The sequence below is a fragment of the Chiloscyllium plagiosum genome, unplaced genomic scaffold (genome assembly GCF_037043375.1).
Source record: "Chiloscyllium plagiosum isolate Xiang-an unplaced genomic scaffold, Cpla_swu_hap1 HiC_scaffold_53Y, whole genome shotgun sequence".
Classification (NCBI taxonomy): domain Eukaryota; kingdom Metazoa; phylum Chordata; class Chondrichthyes; order Orectolobiformes; family Hemiscylliidae; genus Chiloscyllium; species Chiloscyllium plagiosum.
In genome coordinates this window covers 6,865,836-6,879,316 of record NW_028270192.1, presented here as the reverse complement: position 1 = coordinate 6,879,316, position 13,481 = coordinate 6,865,836, and positions in this window count along the sequence as shown.

The window sequence follows — 13,481 nt, the reverse complement described above, 5'->3', positions numbered from 1 at the left end:
TCTCTCACACACATTCTGGAATTCCGCATCTCTCACACACACTCTGGGATTCCCTATCTCTCATAAACACTCTGGGATTCCCTATCTCACACACACTCAGTCTGGGATTCCCTATCTCTCACACACACTCTGCGATTCCCTATCTCTCACACACACTCTGGAATTCCCTATCACTCACACACACACTCGGGGAATCCCTATCTTTCTCACACACTCTGGGATTCCCTATCTCTCTCACACACTCTGGGATTCACTATCTCACACACACGATCTGGGATTCCCTATCTCTCACACACACTCTGGGATTCCTTCTCTCTCACACACACTCTGGAATTCCGCATCTCTCACACACACTCTGGGATTCCCTATCTCTCACACACAATCTGGAATTCCCTCTCACACACACACACACACTCTGGGATTCCCTATCTCTCACACTCACTCAGGGATTCCCTATCTCTCACACACACTCTGGGATTCCCTATCTTTCACACACTCTGGAATTCCGTCTCTCACACACACTCTGGGATTCCCTATCTCTCTCACACACTCTGGGATTCCCTCTCTCACACACACTCTGGGACTCCCTATCTCTCACTCACACTCAGTTATTCCATCATGCACACACACTCTGGGATTCCCTATATCTCACACACACTCTGGGATTCCCTATCTCTCACTCACACTCAGTTATTCCATCATGCACACACACTCTGGGATTCCCTATATCTCACACACTCTCTGGGATTCGCTATGTCTCACATACACTCTGGGATTCCCTCTTGCACACACACTCTGGGATTCCCTATCTCTCAAACACACTCTGGGATTCCCGATCTCTCACACATACTCTGGGATTCCCTATCTCTCACATACACTCTGGGATTCCCTCTCGCACATGCACTCTGGGATTCCCTATCTCTCACACACACTCTGGGATTCCCTATCTCTCACTCACACTCAGTTATTCCCTCATGCACACACACTCTGGGATTCCCTATATCCCACACACACTCTGGGATTCCCGATCTCTCACACACACTCTGGGATTCCCCATCTCTCACATACACTCTGGGTTTCCCTATCTCACACACACTCTGGGCTTCCCTATCTCTCACACACACTCTGGGATTCCCTATCTCTCACACTCACTCTGGGATTCCCTATCTCTCTCACACACTCTGGGATTCCGCATCTCTGACACACACTCTGGGATTCTCCATCTCTCACACACACTCTGGGATTCCCTATCTCTCATACACACTGTGGGATTCCCTCTCTCACACAAACTCAGGGATTTCCTGGGTCTCACACACACTCTGGGATTCCCTATCTCTCACACACACTCTGGGATTCCCTATCTCTCACACACTCTGGGATTCCCCATCTCACACACACTCTGGGACTCTCTGGGATTCTATCACACACACTCTGGGATTCACTCTCTCACACACCCTCTGGTATTCCCTTTATCTCGCACAAACTCTGGTATTCCCTATCTCTCGCACTCATTCTGGGATTCCCTATCTCTCTCACACACTGTGGGATTCCGTATCTCTCACACACACTCTGGGATTCCCTATCTCTCACACACACTCTGGGATTCCCTATCACTCACACACACTCTGGGATTCCCTATCTCTCACACATACTCTGGGATTCCCTATCTCTCACACACACTCTGGGATTCTCTATCTCTCACACACACTCTAGGATTCCTTATCTCTCACACACACTCTGGGATTCCGTATCTCTCTCACACACTCTGGGATTCCCTTTCTCTCACACACACTCTGGGATTCTCTATCTCTCACACACACTTTGGGATTCCCTATCTCTCACTCACACTCTTGGATTCCCTTTCTCTCTCACACACTCTCGGATACCCAATCTCTCACACACTCTCTGGGATTCCCGATCTCTCACACACACTCTGGGATTCCCTATCTCTCACACACACTCTGAGATTCCCCATCTCTCTCACACAATCTGGGATTCCCTATCTCTCACACACACTCTGGGATTCCCTCACACACACTCTGGGATTCCCTATTTCACACACACTCTGGGATTCCCTATCTCTCACACACACTCTAGGATTCTCTCTTGCACACAGACTTTGGGATTCCCTATCTCTCACATACACTCTGGGATTCCCTATCTCTCACACACACTCTGGGATTCCCAACCTCTCACACTCACTCTGAGATTCCCTATCTCCTACACACACTCTGGGATTCCCTCTCACACACACACTCTGGAATTCCGCACCTCTCACACACACTCTGGGATTCCCTATCTCTCATAAACACTCTGGGATTCCATATCTCACACACACTCAGGGATTCCCTATCTCTCACAAACACTCTGGAATTCCCTCTCACACACACTCTGGGATTCCCTCTCTCTCACACTCAGTCTGGGATTCCCTATCTCTCACACACACTCTGGAATTCCCTATCACTCACACACACACTTTGGGATTCCCTATCTCTCACACATACTCTGGGATTCCCTATCTCTCACACACACTCTGGGATTCCCTTTCTCTCACACACTCTGGAATTCCGTCTCTCATACACACTCTGGGATTCCCTATCTCTCACACTCACTCTGGGAATCCCTATCTCTCACAAACACTCTGGGATTCCCTCTCTCACACACACTCTGGAATTCCACATCTCTCACACACACTCTGGGATTCCCTATCTCTCACACACACTCTTAGATTCCCTATCTCTCACACACACTCTGGGATTCCCTCTCTCTCACACTCAGTCTGTGATTCCCTACCTCTCACACACACTCTGGTATTCCATATCTCACACACACTCTGTGATTCCTTATCTCTCACACACACTCTTAGATTCCCTATCTCTCACACACACTCTGGGATTCCCTATCTCTCACACTCACTAAAGGATTCCCTATCTCTCACACACACTCTGGGATTCCCTATCTCTCACACATTCTGGAATTCCATCTCTCACACACACTCTGGGATTCCCTATCTCACACACACTCTGGAATTCCGCATCTCTCACACACACTCTGGGATTCCCTATCTCTCACAAACACACTGGGATTCCCTCTCTCACACACACTCCGATATTCCATATCTCACACACACTCTGGGATTCCCTATCTCTCACAAACACACTGGGATTCCCTCTCTCTCACACACTCTGGTATTCCATATCTCACACACACTCTGGGATACCTATCTCTCACACACACTCTTAGATTCCCGATCTCTCACTCACACTCTGGGATTCCCTCTCTCACACACACTCTGGGATTCCCTATCTCTCACACACACTCTGGGATTCTCTATCTCTCACACACACTCTGGGATTCCCTACCTCTCACTCACACTCTTGGATTCCCTTTCTCTCTCACACACTCTGGGATACCCAATCTCTCACACACTCTCTGGCATTCCCTCTCTCTCACACACACTCTGGGATTCTCTACCTCTCACACACACTCTAGGATTCCTTATCTCTCACACACACTCTGGGATTCCCTATCTCTCTCACACACTCTGGGATTCCCTAATCTCTCACACACACTCTGGGATTCCCTATCTCTCACACACACTCTGGGACTCTCTATCTCTCACACACACACTGGGATTCCCCATCTCACACTCACACTCTTGGATTCCCTTTGTCTCTCACACACTCTGGGATACCCAATCTCTCACACACTCTCTGGGATTCCCGATCACTCACACACACTCTGGGATTCCCTATCTCACACACACACTCTTGGATTCCCCATCTCTCTCACACAATCTGGGATTCCCTATCTCTCACACACACTCTGGGATTCCCTCTCTCTCACACACACTCTGGGATTCCCTCACACACACTCTGGGATTCCCTATTTCACACACACTCTGTGATTCCCTATCTCTCACACACACTCTGGGATACCCTCTTTCACACACACTCTGGGATTTCGTATATCTCACACACACTCTGGGATTCCCCATCTCTCACACACACTCTGGGATTCCCTATCTCTCACACACACTCTGGGATTCCCCATCTCTCTCACACAATCTGGGATTCCCTATCTCTCACACACACTCTGGGATTCCGCATCTCTCACACACACTCTGGGATTCCCTATCTCTCATAAACACACTGGGATTCCCTATCTCACACACACTCAGTCTGGGATTCCCTATCTCTCACAAACACTCTGCGATTCCCTATCTCTCACACACACTCTGGAATTCCCTATCACTCACACACACACTCGGGGAATCCCTATCTTTCTCACACACTCTGGGATTCCCTATCTCTCTCACACACTCTGGGATTCCTTCTCTCTCACACACACTCTGGAATTCCGCATCTCTCACACACACTCTGGGATTCCCTATCTCTCATAAACACTCTGGGATTCCCTATCTCACACACACTCAGTCTGGGATTCCCTATCTCTCACACACACTCTGCGATTCCCTATCTCTCACACACACTCTGGAATTCCCTATCACTCACACACACACTCGGGGAATCCCTATCTTTCTCACACATACTCTGGGATTCCCTATCTCTCTCACACACTCTGGGATTCACTATCTCACACACACTCTGGGATTCCCTATCTCTCACACACACTCTGGGATTCCTTCTCTCTCACACACACTCTGGAATTCCGCATCTCTCACACACACTCTGGGATTCCCTATCTCTCACACACAATCTGGAATTCCCTCTCACACACACACACACACTCTGGGATTCCCTATCTCTCACACTCACTCAGGGATTCCCTATCTCTCACACACACTCTGGGATTCCCTATCTTTCACACACTCTGGAATTTCGTCTCTCACACACACTCTGGGATTCCCTATCTCTCTCACACACGCTGGGATTCCCTCTCTCACACACACTTTGGGACTCCCTATCTCTCACTCACACTCAGTTATTCCATCATGCACACACACTCTGGGATTCCCTATATCTCACACACACTCTGGGATTCCCTATCTCTCACTCTCACTCAGTTATTCCATCATGCACACACACTCTGGGATTCCCTATATCTCACACACTCTCTGGGATTCGCTATGTCTCACATACACTCTGGGATTCCCTCTCGCACACACACTCTGGGATTCCCTATCTCTCAAACACACTCTGGGATTCCCGCTCTCTCACACACACTCTGGGATTCCGTCTCTCTCACACACACTCTGGGTTTCCGCATCTCTCACACACACTCTGGGATTCCCTATCGCTCACACGCAATCTGGAATTCCCTCTCACACACACACTCTGGGATTCCCTATCTCTCACACTCACTCAGGGATTCCCTATCTCTCAAACACACTCAGGGATTCCCTCTCTCACACACACTCTGAAATTCCACATCTCTCACACACACTCTGGGATTCCCAGTCTCACACACACTCTGGTATTCCATATCTCACACACACTCTGGGATTCCCTATCTCTCACACACACTCTTGGATTCCCTATCTCTCACACACACTCTGGGATTCCCTCTCTCACACACACTCTGGGATTCCCTGTGTCTCACACACACTGGGAGATTCCCGATCTCTCACACACACTCTGGGATTTCTTATCTCTCACACACTCTGGTATTCCCTATCACTCACACACTCTCTGGGATTCGCTATGTCTCACATACACTCTGGGATTCCCTCTCGCACACACACTCTGGGATTCCCTATCTCTCAAACACACTCTGGGATTCCCTATCTCTCACAAACACTCTGGGATTCCCTCTCTCACACACACTCTGGTATTCCATATCTCACACACACTCTGGGATTCCCTATCTCTCACACACACTCTTGGATTCCCTATCTCTCACACACACTCTGGGATTCCCTCTATCACACTCACTCAGGGATTCCCTATCTCTCAAACACACTCAGGGATTCCCTCTCTCACACACACTCTGAAATTCCACATCTCTCACACACACTCTGGGATTCCCAGTCTCACACACACTCTGGTATTCCATATCTCACACACACTCTGGGATTCCCTATCTCTCACACACACTCTTGGATTCCCTATCTCTCACACACACTCTGGGATTCCCTCTCTCACACACACTCTGGGATTCCCTGTGTCTCACACACACTGGGAGATTCCCGATCTCTCACACACACTCTGGGATTTCCTATCTCTCACACACTCTGGTATTCCCTATCACTCACACAGACTCTGGGATTCCCTATCTCTCACACACACTCTGGGATTCCCTATGTCTCATACACTCTGGTATTCCCTATCTCTCACACACACTCTGGGACTCTCTGGGATTCTATCACACGCACTCTGGGATTCCCTCGCTCAGACACACTCAGGGATTCCCTATATCTCACACACACTCTGGGATTCGCTATCTCTCACACACACTCTGGGATTCCCTATCTCACACAAACTCTGGGATTCCCTACCTCTCACACACACTGTGGGATTACCTAGCTCTCACACACACTGTGGTTTTCTCTATCCCTCACACTCACTCTGGGATTCCCTATCTCTCACACAACCTGTGGGATTCCGCATCTCTGACACACACTTTGGGATTCCCTATCTCTCACACACACTCTGGGATTCCCTATCTCTCATACACACTCTGGGATTTCCTATCTCTCACACACTCTGGGATTCCCTATCATTCACACACACTCTGGGATTCCCTATCTCTCACACATACTCTGGGATTCCCTATCTCTCACACACACTCTGGGATTCTCTATCTCTCACACACACTCTAGGATTCCTTATCTCTCACACACACTCTGGGATTCCCTATCTCTCTCACACACTCTGGGATTCCCTAATCTCTCACACACACTCTGGGATTCCCTATCTCTCACACACACTCTGGGATTCTCTATCTCTCACACACACTCTGGGATTCCCTATCTCTCACTCACACTCTTGGATTCCCTTTCTCTCTCACACACTCTGGGATACCCAATCTCTCACACACTCTCTGGGATTCCCAATCTCTCACACGCACTCTGGGATTCCCTATCTCTCACACACTCAGTCTGGGATTCCCTATCTCTCACACTCAGTCTGGGATTCCCTATCTCTCACACACACTCTGTGATTCCCTATCTCTCACACACACTCTGGAATTCCCTCTCTCACACACACTCTGGAATTCCGCATCTCTCACACACACTCTGGGATTACCTATCTCTCATAAACACTCTGGGAATCCCTATCTCACACACACTCAGGGATTCCCCATCTCTCACAAACACTCTGGAATTCCCTCTCACACACACTCTGGGATTCCCTATCACTCACACACACACTCTGGGATTCCCTATCTCTCACACACACTCAGGGATTCCCTATCTCTCACACACATTCTGGGATTCCGTCACACACACTCGGGGAATCCCTATCTTTCACACACACTCTGGGATTCCCTATCTCTCTCACACACTCTGGGATTCACTATCTCACACACACTCTGGGATTCCCGCTCTCTCACACACACTCTGGGATTCCGTCTCTCTCACACACGCTCTGCGTTTCCGCATCTGTCACACACACTCTGGGATTCCCTATCGCTCACACGCAATCTGGAATTACCTCTCACACACACACTCTGGGATTCCCTATCTCTCACACTCACTCAGGGATTCCCTATCTCTCAAACACACTCTGGGATTCCCTATCTCTCACACATTCTGGAATTCCGTCTCTCACACACACTCTGGGATTCCCTATCTCTCACACTCACTCTGGGAATCCCTATCTCTCACACACACTCAGGGATTCCCTCTCTCACACACACTCTGAAATTCCGCATCTCTCACACACACTCTGGGATTCCCTATCTCTCACAAACACTCTGGGATTCCCTCTCTCACACACACTCTGGTATTCCATATCTCACACACACTCTGGGATTCCCTATCTCTCACACACACTCTTGGATTCCCTATCTCTCACACACACTCTGGGATTCCCTCTCACACACACACTCTGGGATTCCCTGTGTCTCACACACACTGGGAGATTCCCGATCTCTCACACACACTCTGGGATTTCCTATCTCTCACACACTCTGGTATTCCCTATCACTCACACAGACTCTGGGATTCCCTATCTCTCACACACACTCTGGGATTCCCTATCTCTCATACACTCTGGTATTCCCTATCTCTCACACACACTCTGGGACTCTCTGGGATTCTATCACACGCACTCTGGGATTCCCTCGCTCAGACACACTCAGGGATTCCCTATATCTCACACACACTCTGTGATTCGCTATCTCTCACACACACTCTGGGATTCCCTATCTCTCACAAACTCTGGGATTCCATATCTCTCTCACACACTCTGGGATTTACTATCTCACACAAACTCTGGGATTCCCTATCCCTCACACTCACTCTGGGATTCCCTATCTCTCTCACACACTCTGGGATTCCCTTACTCTGACATACACTTTGGGATTCCCTATCTCTCACACACACTCTGGGATTCCCTATCTCTCATACACACTCTGGGATTCCCTCTCTCACACACACTCTGGGATTTCCTGTGTCTCACACACACTCTGGGATTCCCTATCTCTCACACACACTCTGGGATTTCCTATCTCTCACACACTCTGGGATTCCCTATCACTCACACACACTCTGGGATTCCCTATCTCTCACACATACTCTGGGATTCCCTATCTCTCACATTCACTCTGGGATTCTCTATCTCTCACACACACTCTAGGATTCCTTATCTCTCACACACACTCTGGGATTCCGTATCTCTCTCACACACTCTGGGATTCCCTTTCTCTCACACACACTCAGGGATTCTCTATCTCTCACACACACTCTGGGATTCCCTATCTCTCACTCACACTCTTGGATTCCCTTTCTCTCTCACACACTCTCGGATACCCAATCTCTCACACACACTCTAGGATTCCTTATCTCTCACACACACTCTGGGATTCCCTATCTCTCTCACACACTCTGGGATTCCCTAATCTCTCACACACACTCTGGGATTCCCTATCTCTCACACACACTCTGGGATTCTCTATCTCTCACACACACTCTGGGATTCCCTATCTCTCACTCACACTCTTGGATTCCCTTTCTCTCTCACACACTCTGGGATACCCAATCTCTCACACACTCTCTGGGATTCCCAATCTCTCACACGCACTCTGGGATTCCCTATCTCTCACACACACTCTGGGATTCCCCATCTCTCTCACACAATCTGGGATTCCCTATCTCTCACACACACTCTGGGATTCCCTCTCTCACACACACTCTGGGATTCCCTCACACACACTCTGGGATTCCATTTTTCACACACACTCTGGGATTCCCTATCTCTCACACACACTCTGGGATTCCCTCTGCACACACACACTGGGATTTCGTATATCTCACACACACTCTGGGATTCCCTATCCCTCACACACACTCTGGGATTCCCTCTTGCACACACACACTGGGATTTCGTATATCTCACACACACTCTGGGATTCCCTATCTCTCACACACACACTGGGATTTCTTATCTCTCACACACACTCTGGGATTCCCTACCTCTCACACTCACTCTGAGATTCCCTATCTCCTACACACACTCTGGGATTCCCTCTCTCACACACATTCTGGAATTCCGCATCTCTCACACACACTCTGGGATTCCCTATCTCTCATAAACACTCTGGGATTCCCTATCTCTCACACACACACTGGGATTTCTTATCTCTCACACACACTCTGGGATTCCCTACCTCTCACACTCACTCTGAGATTCCCTATCTCCTACACACACTCTGGGATTCCCTCTCTCACACACATTCTGGAATTCCGCATCTCTCACACACACTCTGGGATTCCCTATCTCTCATAAACACTCTGGGATTCCCTATCTCTCACACACACTCTGGGATTCCCTCTGCACACACACACTGGGATTTCGTATATCTCACACACACTCTGGGATTCCCTATCCCTCACACACACTCTGGGATTCCCTCTTGCACACACACACTGGGATTTCGTATATCTCACACACACTCTGGGATTCCCTATCTCTCACACACACACTGGGATTTCTTATCTCTCACACACACTCTGGGATTCCCTACCTCTCACACTCACTCTGAGATTCCCTATCTCCTACACACACTCTGGGATTCCCTCTCTCACACACATTCTGGAATTCCGCATCTCTCACACACACTCTGGGATTCCCTATCTCTCATAAACACTCTGGGATTCCCTATCTAACACACACTCAGTCTGGGATTCCCTATCTCTCACACACACTCTGCGATTCCCTATCTCTCACACACACTCTGGAATTCCCTATCACTCACACACACACTCGGGGAATCCCTATCTTTCTCACACACTCTGGGATTCCCTATCTCTCTCACACACTCTGGGATTCACTATCTCACACACACGATCTGGGATTCCCTATCTCTCACACACACTCTGGGATTCCTTCTCTATCACACACACTCTGGAATTCCGCATCTCTCACACACACTCTGGGATTCCCTATCTCTCACACACAATCTGGAATTCCCTCTCACACACACACACACACTCTGGGATTCCCTATCTCTCACACTCACTCAGGGATTCCCTATCTCTCACACACACTCTGGGATTCCCTATCTTTCACACACTCTGGAATTCCGTCTCTCACACACACACTGGGATTACCAATCTCTCTCACACACTCTGGGATTCCCTCTCTCACACACACTCTGGGACTCCCTATCTCTCACTCACACTCAGTTATTCCATCATGCACACACACTCTGGGATTCCCTATATCTCACACACACTCTGGGATTCCCTATCTCTCACTCACACTCAGTTATTCCATCATGCACACACACTCTGGGATTCCCTATATCTCACACACTCTCTGGGATTCGCTATGTCTCACATACACTCTGGGATTCCCTCTCGCACACACACTCTGGGATTCCATATCTCTCAAACACACTCTGGGATTCCCGATCTCTCACACATACTCTGGGATTCCCTATCTCTCACATACACTCTGGGATTCCCTCTCGCACACGCACTCTGGGATTCCCTATCTCTCACACACACTCTGGGATTCCCTATCTCTCACTCACACTCAGTTATTCCCTCATGCACACACACTCTGGGATTCCCTATATCTCACACACACTCTGGGATTCCCGATCTCTCACACACATTCTGGGATTCCCCATCTCTCACATACACTCTGGGTTTCCCTATCTCACACACACTCTGGGCTTCCCTATCTCTCACACACACTCTGGGATTCCCTATGTCTCACACTCACTCTGGGATTCCCTATCTCTCTCACACACTCTGGGATTCCGCATCTCTGACACACACTCTGGGATTCTCCATCTCTCACACACACTCTGGGATTCCCTATCTCTCATACACACTCTGGGATTCCCTCTCTCACACAAACTCAGGGATTTCCTGTGTCTCACACACACTCTGGGATTCCCTATCTCTTACACACACTCTGGTATTCCATATATCTCACACACACTCTGGGATTCCCTATCTCTCACACACACTCTGGGATTCCCTATCTCTCACACACTCTGGGATTCCCCATCTCACACACACTCTGGGACTCTCTGGGATTCTATCACACACACTCTGGGATTCACTCTCTCACACACCCTCTGGTATTCCCTTTATCTCGCACAAACTCTGGTATTCCCTATCTCTCGCACTCATTCTGGGATTCCCTATCTCTCTCACACACTGTGGGATTCCGTATCTCTCACACACACTCTGGGATTCCCTCTCTCTCACACACACTCTGGGATTCCCTATCTCGCTCACTCACTCTGGGATTCCCTATCTCACTCACACACTCTGGGTTTGTATATCATACACATTCTGGGATTCTACCACACACATTCTGGGATTCACTATCTCTCACACACACTCTGGGATTCCAACTCTCACACATACTCTGGCATTCCCTATCTCTCACACACACTCTGGAATTCCCTCACTCTCTCTCACACAGACTCTGGGATTCCCTATTACTCACACACACTCAGGGATTCCCTATCTCTCACACACACTCTGGGATTCCGACACACACACTCGGGGAATCCCGCTCTTTCTCAAACACTCTGGGATTCACTATCTCTCTCACACACTCTGGGATTCACTATCTCACACACACTCTGGGATTCCCGATCTCTCACACACACTCTGGGATTTCCTATCTCTCACACACTCTGGTATTCCCTATCACTCACACGCACTCTGGGATTCCCTATCTCTCACACAAACTCTGGGATTCCCTATCTCTCATACACTCTGGTATTCCCTATCTCTCACACACACTCTGGGACTCTCTGGGATTCTATCACTCACACTCTGAGATTCCCTCGCTCAGACACACTCAGGGATTCCCTATATCTCACACACACTCTGTGATTCGCTATCTCTCACACACACTCTGGGATTCCCTATCTCTCACACACACTCCGGGATTCCATATCTCTCTCACACACTCTGGGATTTACTATCTCACACAAACTCTGGGATTCCCTATCCCTCACACTCACTCTGGGATTCCCTATCTCTCTCACACACTCTGGGATTCCCTATCTCTGACATACACTTTGGGAATCCCTATCTCTCACACACACTCTGGGATTCCCTATCTCTCATACACACTCTGGGATTCCCTCTCTCACATACACTCTGGGATTTCCTGTGTCTCACACACACTCTGGGATTCCCTATCTCTCACACACACTCTGGGATTTCCTATCTCTCACACACTCTGGGATTCCCTATCACTCACACACACTCTGGGATTCCCTATCTCTCACACATACTCTGGGATTCCCTATCTCTCACACACACTCTGGGATTCTCTATCTCTCACACACACTCTAGGATTCCTTATCTCTCACACACACTCTGGGATTCCGTATCTCTCTCACACACTCTGGGATTCCCTTTCTCTCACACACACTCTGGGATTCTCTATCTCTCACACACACTCTGGGATTCCCTATCTCTCACTCACACTCTTGGATTCCCTTTCTTTCTCACACACTCTCGGATACCCAATGTCTCACACACTCTCTGGGATTCCCGATCTCTCACACACACTCTGGGATTCCCTATCTCTCACACACACTCTGAGATTCCCCATCTCTCTCACACAATCTGGGATTCCCTATCTCTCTCACACACTCTGGGATTCCCTCTCTCTCACACACACTCTGGGATTCCCTCACACACACTCTGGGATTCCCTATTTCACACACACTCTGGGATTCCCTATCTCTCACACACACTCTAGGATTCTCTCTTGCACACAGACTTTGGGATTCCCTATCTCTCACATACACTCTGGGATTCCCTATCTCTCACACACACTCTGGGATTCCCAACCTCTCACACTCACTCTGAGATT